The sequence below is a fragment of the Solanum verrucosum genome, unplaced genomic scaffold (assembly GCF_900185275.1).
Source record: "Solanum verrucosum unplaced genomic scaffold, falcon-dt-bn FXZP01000181.1, whole genome shotgun sequence".
Lineage (NCBI taxonomy): Eukaryota > Viridiplantae > Streptophyta > Magnoliopsida > Solanales > Solanaceae > Solanum > Solanum verrucosum.
In genome coordinates this window covers 1739321-1752040 of record NW_026020407.1, presented here as the reverse complement: position 1 = coordinate 1752040, position 12720 = coordinate 1739321, and positions in this window count along the sequence as shown.

The following is a 12720-nucleotide window of genomic DNA, read 5'->3' as shown; positions in this document are numbered from 1 at the left end:
TCTAATAATGTAAACGCTGCTAGTATGTTAAAAACTAGATTATGTCCAATTGATGATAATTCTTTTCATGTTAGATGTGTTGCACATGTATTAAATTTAGTTGTACAAGATGGTATTTCATTATTTGAATGTGGTTGTATGAAAATTGAATATGTTGTTGCCTGGATTTTTTATGCTAATAGAGCTGCTAGAATTAGGAAATTTAATGAGCGTTGTGTACTATGTGATTTGCCACCAAGAAAAATTCCAAAACATATTAAAACAAGATGGAATTCTTTTTACGAAATGTTTTCAGTTGCTTACGAATATAGAGGACCCTTACAAATGGTGTTTAATGCTCATAATGCTGACCCATTAGACAGAATTTGTGAAGAAGATTAGGAAGAAACTAATGAACTATTAGAATTTTTAAGACTTTTTTATGATGCTACAACCATGTTTTCTGGAAGTTATTATCCTACTATTTCATCAGTATTAATAAATATTTGTGCTATTTCAATTCAATTTTCTAAATACAAAAAAATTGAAAAATTTAGAGTTGCAATTGAAGGTATGATTGAAAAATTTTAAAAATATTTTTTTCCTATTCCTCAAATTTTTTTAACTGCTACTTTACTTCATCCTGACTATAAATTACAAGGTGTGCAGGGACTTGTTGACACTTTTTATGATACCTTAGAAATTTTACCGGAAATAAATCCAACTTGTGAAATGTGTAAGTGTAGCATAAACGTAGAAGCAAAAATTTTGTATGAAAAATATAGAACTACAGGAAATACTCAAGAAGTTGGTCAAACTTCTAATCCTCAGAGTAAAAGCTCGAATTTCAAGTTATATGCGAGATTTTCTTGGTCTTAATTCTACTAACCGTGATGATTTTGAAGAATATCTTAATCAATCTTTAGAAACAGTGGAAGACTAAGATGGCAACGAAGAATTATTAGCATGCTGGAGGAGGCGGAGCGTTGCATTTCCAACTTTGAGCAAAAATGGTTCGTGATGTTCTAGCTATTCAAGCTTCATCAATTGCATCAGAGGCTGCTTTTAGTGCGGCAAGGTTTCAACTTGGCGATCATAGGCATTCATTGGCGGAAGACAGTTTGAAAATATCAGTTTTATTTAGAGATTGGGTCAACGCCGAGAGGAGAAATTATAATTTGCCAAAGTTAAGTTCCAAACAAGAAGCTTGGATTAATGCGGTACATGGATCTAGTGATGATGAATTAGAGTCACAAGAGTTTCTAGCAAGTTTGCCAACACCGGAGGATGTTACTGTCGATATGATGCGACAATTAGAATTGGATTTTAAAGGAAAATACAAATATTAGATTACATCCGAGAACTAATTGAAACAGAACCCTTCCTAGAAGGTAGCTGCATAAATTAGTTACTTATCTAATATTTGTAACAAATATTAGTTTTACATATGAGAACTTATTGAAACAGAACCCTTCCTAGAAGGTGGCTGCGTAGATTAGTTACTTCACTAATATTTGTAAATTGTAACTTCTAAGTTCTAAGTTGCAATTAGATTTTATTGAATAAATTTGAAGGCTTTATTAAGTCTTTTTTATATAACTATTGTCTTGCATTTTAATTTTAATATATTCATACATATTTACATATATACTAATTTGTTTGAAAATAGTTGAACATTTTAGGGGAAAAAAACGTGACTATATCTCCAAATCTGCCCTTATTCAATCAGTGGAGGTGTTATTTAAGTGAAATGTTAGTGGATAGATAAATGATTATTTTAACAAATATTCTAGAAGGCAATAAGGAATAATAAAAAGAGAACTAGCTATTACAAAATTTTATAATAAGGAACAAATGTTAAAAAATATTACTTTAATACATCAACTAACACCAAGATTATTTTTTAAAAAAATAAAAGAAGGAAAATTCAAAGTATTACACATAACGTCCTTCTTTTTTGGGGCCTTTTCTTCATTTAAATATCAAAATTTCAAGTTTAAATTACTTTAAAATATTTAAAAGACAAATTTAAACTTCTCAAATCTGTAATTTGAAAATTCAAAATTGAAAATTGAAGTTTGAAATTTGAAAGTTGAAAGTTGAATTTGAAATTTGAAATTTGAAATTTGAACTTTGAAATTTGAAATTTGAAGTTTGAAATTGAAATTTGAATTTTGAATTTTGAATTTTGAAATTTGAAAACTTAAGCATTATTTATTTGCTAAAAATGTTATTGAAAAAAAATCAAATAAACTAAAAATGTTATTCAATAACATATAATTTCAATACAAATAAATAAGTATATAAAAGATAAAAAATCCCCAGTCCCGTCCCGTCCCGTCCCCCTAAAACCCGTCCCATCCCGTATGTATAGTGGGACGGGATGGGACTTATTTTTGTCCCCCCAATCCCGGTCCCGGCCAAATCTCCCCAGAACCGTCCCCCGTCACGTCCCGTCCCCCTTCGTCCCGTCCCCGTCCCCGTCCCCTTGCCAGCCCTAGGCTTCACAGGTAGTTTAGGTGTTTGTGGTCCTTAACCAGTGACTAGAAGAGAAGCCCCTTCTGAGTAGGTCACTTGACGAGCGCCCAAACGGACCGTGGTCCCCTACACGGCCCGTCTAGGGCTCCGTGGAAGGTTCCATGGTCCACTTTTGGGTTCTCAACATGCTCGTTTGACCCCTTTTCTAGTCTTTCTCTAATTCCAGGTGTTAAAATCACCAACATGAGTAGAAATGTGAAAGGGATTAGAAAGGATTTTGGGACCCACATCTAATCTCACAACTACATAAGGAGTAACAAACAACAAAGTATCACTCGGATCAAGTAAAGGATCAACATGAAAGTGAAAGACTTTCAACATACCAGTCATCACATTCGGGGAAACCTCATTATCGTGTCGAGTCTAAAGAGCATAGAATCTATTTTGACGAGGGGCACCCAAACGAGAACCACTAGGTTGAGTTTGCCTACCATCCTTAACCTTGTTGGCTTGCAATGGACAATTCTTCACTTTGTGTCCAGTCTATCCACAACCAAAGCAACCATCTGCGGCTAAACACTTTCCATCATGTTTCTTACCACACCTTGTGCAAGCGAGAATAACAGATCCATTACCACCACCTCCTTGAGGTTTAGGGTTAGACATTCTATCATTGTTGAACTTAGGAGTTAGAGCATTGGAGAACCTTGACCGGAAAACCTTTGCCAGAATTTAGAACAACCTTATCCACCGGACCTAGAATAAGAAAAGTCACTATCACCAGTCCTTGCCCTCTTGGACTTTTTTGCCCTTTCCTTGAGCTTTTTCTCCTCAATTTATTGGGCATGTATCATCAAACGAGAGATATCCATCTCATTAATGAACATGGTGGTACGATACTCTTTGACAACCAAGTCAGACACACCCGACACAAACTTACTCATCCTTGCCTTAGAGTCGGCAGCCATAGTCGGAGCATACTTAGCCAATTGAGTGAACTTCAATGCATATTCCTTCACACTCATATTTCCTTGACGAAGATTAATGAACTCAAGCACTTTCACTTCTCTCATTTCAAGAGGAAAGAAATGATTAAGAAAAGCTCCTTTAAATTCCTCCTAATCAAGAGAACTTGCATCAATAGCCTTCTCAACCTTCCTATTTTTCAAGCCAAACTTGAGCAACACCCTTGAGTTGATAATCGGCCAACTTTGCCTTCTCAACCGCAAATAATCCCATAACTCCCACTATCTTGTACACCTCATCAATGAACTCTTGAGGATCTTCATTAATCTTAGAACCATGGAATTCTGGAGGATTCATTCTAGTGAAGTCCATTATCCTTGTCGCCGCCATACCCACATTTGGGTTCACGGGAGGACGAACTTATCCATTTGCTTGGACTGTCATGGCTTGAGCCAACACTTGGAAAGTGGCTTCGAATTCGGCATGAGTCACTTGCTCGGCCAAAGGGTCAATCTAAACTTGAGGAACCTTAGGCTCCACATTCTCACTCATATTCCTTCTCATGTAAGCTCTTTGAGGGGCCATATCTTGAAAAGGATCGAACACGATTTAGAAGAAGAAACTTTATAAAGATAGACTCTATGGCACGACTTTAGAGTAATGAAAGAAGTGAAGTTTCTTAAATGCTTTGTAGCCTCATATTCATAAATGTGGCACGCTTCATATTCAGTAACAAGACTCTACTCAATGTGGCTTGTCAGACATCCTAGGACCTTTTTTAAAACCTTGTGCTTTGAATACCAAGTTTGTCACGATCAAAGTACACCATAGATGTGATATGGTGTATAAGACCCCGATAGGTCCTACACAATCCACTTGAAATACATTCACACAATATAATAAAAATAAGATAAATCAATCAAAGTAAAATGTTTGACATATAATCGAAATTCTAACATAGACTTGACAAGTTATCTATTACATCAAAGAAGTGGTTGGGACGTAATCCATACCCCAAGTACAATGTCTAATAACTAAAACATAATGAAAATGAAGTAAAACTAACATGGTCCTTGAAACATGAGGACTCACCATCTCTTGAACTTCAAATGGTCAAGCCTACTAGCCACAAAAGGGAGGAGGAAGATCTTCGTACCCTATATTAGTGAAACAACGTAGGCACAAGTATTAATTAGTACATGAAATATATTAAGTATGAGGGATATGCATGAAAACGTAAAACATGATCATAAGAGGACACAATCAAAACATGAAATGCATGACCAAGCTAAGCATAGTAAAACCTTTAAAGAAACATCATAAATCATGGACATGGTCAACACATTTTAAAATCATAAGGAAAGCTTCATTTAAAATCTTGATATTAAACATTGATCATTTAGTGGGATATTAGTTTTAACCGACAATAGACCATGCGAGCTATAACATAGAATCTGATGTAACTCTCACATCGCGAAGCGAAAGTATACATGTTAAGGTAGAACGGAGTTCATATCATACTCTATATGTGGATCCACTAGCTAGGCCATTTAAGGTAAACCTATGGGGGCATGTAGTTTGGAACTAAAGTTTGCTACTAGAGACTACCCTATTTGAGCCTCCACCTCAATACTAGTCCAAGATTAAAACATTATAGAGTAGCTCATTAAATCTTGAATCAAACATGTGTGAGAAACCTTTCACAATTTCATTGATGCTCATCTTAAAGCAACCTAATTCATAATACATTCCTTTTTATAAATCATGCATAGCCTCATGTATACATCAAATTAAAGATTCATAGTTCCTTCATACCTTCATGTATTTTAGGGTTCATAGTCAAAAATCATAATCAATGCATGGATTCGTGTTATATCAATTGGAAAACATGTAATTAGGTTAAATCAATCATAATAAGATCAAATTTAACCAATTGAATCAACATAAATAGAACCCATGAAGAATTGAATAAAAACCTAATCAACTTGATTGAAATTGAATTGGAGAATTGGAGAAAACCTTGGGGCTCAATAGGTGAATGAAGCCCATTGATAAAGCCCTACATACCTTGATGATCTAATCCCAAAAGCAATGGAGGAAAAATGAGACTTTAAGCTTGAACCCTAGATTTTGTCCTTTGAAGTTTGAACCTTTGACTTCTTCCTTGAAGCTTGAGAGGATTTGGAGGGGATGAGATTTGAGGATTTGAGAGAATGATAGAGTTAGGTTAGTTTTAGAAATACAAAAGCAGTTATAGGACTTAGAAATAGGGGTAAAACGACATTTTATAAGTGTTAGATGCATAAGAAAAGACTCAAATACCCTTAAACATAACTGCTAGATGGTTCCTACGGTTGTGACCTATGAACCTATGACCTCTAAGAATTTCTACGGTCTGTTCTGGTCAATCGTGGAACCAATTTCAGAAAACCTAAAATTCAATCATTTTTCACGAGAAATTTCTATGGTCTGTCGAATTTTCTATGATCAGTAGACCCCATCAGTAGAATGCAAGTTTAAGTCCAAAATTTCACTAAATCTAGAACCTTCTAATGGAACCTATGTACGACTCGTCATTTTTCTTACGATTCATCGTGTTCACTCGTAGATCAAACTTCAGAAACTTAATTTTCCACAACTCCATTCTAGGTCCTACGATTCCATTCTTACAACTCATTGGAATTCCTATGGATCATAGGTCTAACTCATTGACCAATACTTCAGAAAATTTCTACACTTTTTATTTCCTTTGTCATCTTTCCAACTTCTGAGATGTTACATTATAACCCAGTGATTATACTATGCAAGAATATGTTAATGAGTGTTCTTAAGGAAATAACGTCCTTCACTGCTTTTTCTTGAGATTCAATCAATAATTATCAACAAGCTTTTTCGATTACTTTAGAGAAAATATATTGATTTAATCCAACAAAACAATGCAACAATATTCACCAAGATATCCCTTTTTCGATTAAATAAAATAATGAACATGATTGCAATTTAATTCAAACTCTCATAACAAGTTCAAGCATAAAAGCAAAAATCTAAATCCCAACAAATTCATCAATACAACATGTTTGTCAAATACCTTCTAAGAATCTACTCCATGGAGGAGAATAAGTTTCCTAAGAACAAAAATGAAAAAGAAGACATAGCAATCAAACTTTGAATCCTAACTTCAGTTTTGGATTCGAGTAGTGTACCGCATGTTTCTCATTCTCTTCTTCGTAGCCTAGCCTTTTCTTGCTATTTTTTTCGATGATAATCTGGCCCTCGGGCAAGCTCCAACATCATATAGCATAGGGATCCCCGCAAAATTCCAAAAGTACCCTTCTTTAAATGACTTCACACCTCCACGCCGCGCAGTTGCGCCACTAAGCTCTTGAGCGCGCGACCGACGCACGGAGGACCAGTGAGCAGGTTGTGTTTCACGCGGATGCAACAACTTGCAAATGTCCATTTTGTCCTTTTTTTTCTTCCTTTAGTGTTCTTGTTGAACTTTTTTACTAATAATGTTCAACACTTGAATTGACAACCCTATACACATGAAAAGTAGATTGATAATTGTAAAAATCACATTTAAAACTTATCTAAATCATCTCATTTCATTGTCCATCACTGACATGTGCCTCTTTTAAAATTTAATTTGGGTTATTTCTTATTACTACATGATTAAATCTCTATTAATGACAAGATTTAAGTTGAATGTTAAAAAATGTGTTGGATGTCCTTTTCCCCAGGAAAGAAAAAAATCATTCTTGATTTGTTTATTCTCTTTTCATTATTTATATCTTAAAACAACATATTTTTTTGTAGATGATAAAAAATTTACTACGCATATATAGATAATTCGCATATGCTAATAATAATAACAATAATAATTGAAAAAAGGATCAATATTTGTACTTTGTGGTACCACTATAATGAAAATAAGCATATATAAAGATAGATATTGAACTAAAACCAAACTTTGAACAAAAAAATATATAACCAAATTCAAAAACCAAGACATTATAATAAATACTTATAAATACATAGCATATTCATCTGAACCCCCTTCCCCATCATTTTTGGTCAGTAATTGATAGGTATTTTACTAATATTGAAGATAGTTTGCTTACCAAGTCGCCCACTTGAGAAGCTAGTCGTAAGGAAAGAAGTGAGGAAAAAGCGAAGCTATCAATAAAGCTTTTTATTGTCAATTAAAAAGAAAAAGCAATTTAATATATACAATAAAGCTAACGGTTATCATTTCGTACAAGTCTTAGCTTTTTAATTTTTTCAATTTTACCATTAATGGAAGCTTAACCATGATATAATAGAGAATAAATGTCATTTTAAAATTTATATGTTTCATGTTAGTAACCCAAATGTACATGATTGACAATTCACAGAGCAAGTTCTAATGGAGTAGATCCCTTCCCTTTATTATCTATGATTACTTTTTTTATCATCATTAATCTTATGTTTTCAAGAAGACAATTCAAGAATATGAGATTTTGCCCTAACTATGGAGACGTAATTCATGGGAAGAACAAGGTGTTTCCATACATGGAGATAGCCTTGCATACCTTAGTGACGAATATTGAATGAAGAACCTTGGAGGAGAATCTTGAACTTGGAGAGATCCCTTTCTTGATGTTCTTAAGTTTTTGGAGAAGGAGAATTAGGGAATGTAGAAGTTGTTATTCGTATTAGGACGTTATTAGACTATAATATGGGTTTAGAGAAGTTAATTGACGGTAAAAGGTTAAGAATACCCCTCTTAGAATGTAAAAGACTATGAAAATAAAAGAAAATGACATTTTAATGAATCACGTCGGCCAAATTGATAATATAAAGGCCTCATCGCGAAAATATTATGTGGATCACTAAAGTGGGACCTTGAATCGCTAAAATTAATAGTTTCTGAAGGTTTTTCGGCCACTTTGGGGATGCATTTCGAAAAAACGTCAAATTATTCGGTGATTCACTTATTTTTTTCAACCCGAGCATGTTCTAGTAAAACAACCATAAATTTTTAATCCGTACTCAAATTATAAAACGGTCGGCTACCCGGAATAAAATTTATAGACCTTTAATATGATAAGTAGTAGGTCACCTAACTCTTCATATTCTAAGAGGTGTGGTTGTTTGAAGTTGACTCTTTCGTGATCTCATGGAAAAACTCAATCCATAGAGAAGCTTTGAAATTGATTTGGTGTTAGAGGTCCCTTATGATCCTAAACCACATTCGATACACTTCTCAAATTTAAGAATGAAGCTTAACACATATGAACAAGTAGGAAATCAACCGGTCCAAGCTGATACGCTTACAACAAATGGTTCGGATCCTAGAGTAGAATTTTTGAGGTGTTACATCTTTTTTGAATTGATGCAATTGAAGCTAAATATATTTTATTTAACTCTTTCTTGAAAAACTTTTTTAGAACTTGTAATATACTTTACTCATGAAAACAATACATATGAAATACTATGACAAGGTTTTCAAATAACTTTAACTAAGAGTCCATGTGGTAGAATGAGTATGATCCATAAATCAAAGATCATCAATCATAAGAAGTGCAATATAATTTCAATAATAGGATCAACAATTGGAAAGAGAGATAATTCAAAATCATAGACTTTGGGATAAAAACCCTAACTTTGATCTTATTGGTTTGAAACTGTAGATGTTGGGTATGAGAAAGAACTAAGTTACCCACTATGATAGTCTTACATACCTTAAATGCTCCATAAATCTTGGCAAATTAAGAACCCTAACTTGATGAAGAACAATCAAAAAAAAAAATTCTCGGGATTCTTGAATTCTCTTCTTGAAAACCCTATGGTCAAGAGTTAAGATTTCTATTAACAATTCAGATTAGATGATGTAATTTGATTTGAAAAACATGAAATACTTAGAGAAAGACTTACCTTGATGAAGGAGGATGAGAGGATGAGAGAAAACCACTTCCAGGTCTTGAAAGAGTGGTTAAAAAGCAAAAAAATCGAATTAAAATTGGCTTGAAAGGGTTCCCGTCGACCTATTTACGACCCATTTGTGGCTCACAACTGGTTCACATCTCATTCCAAAATGTCAATCAAAATTGAAACGGCCATAACTTTTGACTCCTACCCCCGAATTAACGAGCAATCAGCGACCTTGAAAAGAAGACTCTAAGACCTTTAATTTTGATGGATAGATGAACACATAACTCATCATATTCTAATAAATATTCTCCTTTGAAGTAGACCATGTAAAAACTTATATCGAAACTCAATCGATAAAGAAACTGTCAACGCAACTTTGTGCTAAAGGATTATTATGACCTTAATTCATCTCCAAAACTCTTCCCACATTAAATAGTTGACCTTAACACCTATGCACAATTAGGAATCATCGGTACGGTTCTATATATATACAGAGAATGGTTTGGGTCTTATCTTATAAATTTTCAGGATGTTACAACTTTAATTCCAATTATGGGTGTAGTTTGGGAAACATTAGTGACCTTACTTTTTTCCGCACCCCCATGACACAACAACATAATGTAAGCTCAATTAACAAACAAAAATAAGAATAACTACAACAATCTGACAATCAGTACACATTTCTGCCTTAAGTTACTATTCAAGGTCTATTGTAGCTATAAACTGATAAAAAATGGTGCTTATCTTGCTACACCCCCAAACATTTCTCATTAGGTAGACAAACCCTCATTGTCTTTATTCTCATGGAGCTATGCCGCACAATTCAGGAAGAAACTATACCAAAAATATCGAGCCCGCGACGTAAAGCAACTTTTGTTAAACTTCCAAGCTAAGAACACATAGATCCATAGAGAATTCCTAGCCTAAGACTTTGGTTTTTCTGGGTTTTTGACAATTTTTTCTAAATATTATATGAAATAGACGACACTTTATAAGTCTCCACCGAGCTAGGGGCCTACTTCACATGCTTACTTGTACAGTTTTGTGAAAACACAAATATCTCTCTATTATAAAATTGTATGAATGAACAATTTAGTGCCTTGGAAACAAGGCTCGTCCTTTGATTTGTGTAACACCCCGTATCCAAAAACAGACCAAAATGCAGATTTCAAAAGTTGCAGGTGCAACCCACGGTTGCCACCCACGGTCCGTTCTGGTGGTCCGTGGTTCACCACCTGCAACCCTTCCCAAAAAATCTAGAAAATTGTCTAAGGCACGACCCACGGCCAGAACCTATGGACCGTAGGTGGGACCGCGGTCCGTGGATCGAGGCCCCAGAACTTAGTCCCAGAACCCGTCGACGGTTGACCAGCACGGACCGTTGGTTCATCCACGGTCCGTCGGTCAGTTCCGTCAGTGGCCCCGACAGCTTTTAAGTCAGGGGTCGTTTGGAATTTTCTTTATCCGTTGGACCCCTAAACTACGTCATTTAACCCCTAAACTATTTTGGTCAATTTTAGCCTAGTAAACTAATTAGAACCTACCCTAGTCAATTCTTTCTAAAAAATTCTTCAAACTTAGAGCAAAGCAAATGAGAAAAAGCCGACCAGCCCTAGTTCCAAAACGCAACAAGTTTTCATCAGTTCCAGCCTCGAAACCGAAAGATTTCTCCGTGGAATTCGTCACTAGGTATGTGGGATTTCACTAGTGGGTTCCTTTCACCCTTTAGGTCCCTAGATTTCAGTCAAAATCTTGATTCCCTTAATATTACCTAGACCTAGGGTTTCTTGAATGTTAGAAATTATTGGGTTTTAGCTGTTAGAATGATCCAAATCAGATTGTCATGAATTTAGTATCGTTGTGTGTATATTCTTTCATAAATTCAGAACTCTATCTATGTAGTTCTTTTAGTTCATGAATTACACATGCTAGGTCAGTTATTTCAGTTACATATACATGCCTCAGTTTTTGAATGTTTCATTATCAACATATTAATGTTGCATTCTCAGTTTGCATGTCAGTATTTTGAGTTATCCAATATTACAAAGTCGTAAATTGTTAATTACATAATCAATTGTGAGTAGCTTAATACCGAGTGGACTAGGGTCAGTCACCCTCATAGTCCCAGAACTATGTGCCCCGTAGGTAAGTCCCCTCTGTGGGCATCAACTTAGTGATCACGCTAGTCATGCCTCTATACCTCTGGCAAGGTATATTGGGTCCTCTCGATGGGGCGTATACATCAGACTCCATATTTAGCTCATGTGGTTTTATGTCGGCTATTAGTAGCTCCCTTACAGTCAGATTCTATTGCATTGACCATGTATCAGTTACAATCATATTTCAGTCTCAGCATGTTATAAACTTGGTCATTGCATCCAGTTAGTTCATGTTCAGTATTCTCAGTATAGTATCATGCTTATCTCTTATCATTGCTCAGATTTATGCTTTGGTTCAGTTATGATTATTGTTCAGCTTTACTCTATCTTGCATGCTCAGTACCTTTCAAGTACTGACGCATACTCTGCGCTGCATCTTCTCGTGATGTAGGTTCATGTCCTCAACTTCCAGATCACGGTTCCCGATCTCCAGTTCAGCAACATCAGTGGTGAGTCCTCATTTCTCGAGGACGACATACATGTTTCCTTTCCTTTTAGTCTTAGTTTTAGTTTTTGCTAGATTTAACTCTCAGTTTTATATATATTTAGATAGTATGGGTATTCCCCATCATTTCAGTTTACATGATGATTTAGCTTCCGTACAATATTTCTTTACTTCAGTTTACTTTAGTATGCTTATGATATGCCAACAGAGTTAGCTTGGAGTCACTCGTGATCCTAGGTCCCGTGTCCGCGTCCTAGGGGTAGCTTCGGGGCGTGACAATTTGATAGGTAATCAGTCCTCTAACTCTTTATAGATTGAGAGAAAGCTATGAGACATCTAACCCAAATTTATGAGTTTTATGAAATTAATTTGCGATAACTTTTGCCGATTTTTTTTACAACTTGCTTGACTTCTAAACTTGGCATACTCCCATTGTGCGACTCAAATACATAACACACGCTTCAGATCATATTAAACATATTGTTAGTCTTGCTCGAATGTACAAATTAATTTAAACATCCCGAATGAGTAAGGTATTACACTTCTCCTATAATAGTCCACCGGTTATTTGTATTATGGGCTCCCCAATTTTGAATAACAAATTGTATTAGCATAATTTCTAAGGTAAAAGCTCTTTGTTATTCGATTCTCATGTGACTTCGAACACATGGTTTACTGGCCACCAAGACTCAATTTTTAGGATTTAATATATTACTTGTTCTTTTTATTGTTCTTAAACTCACTAAAAAAATTTTGTTGTGATTTATTTCATTATAAGAT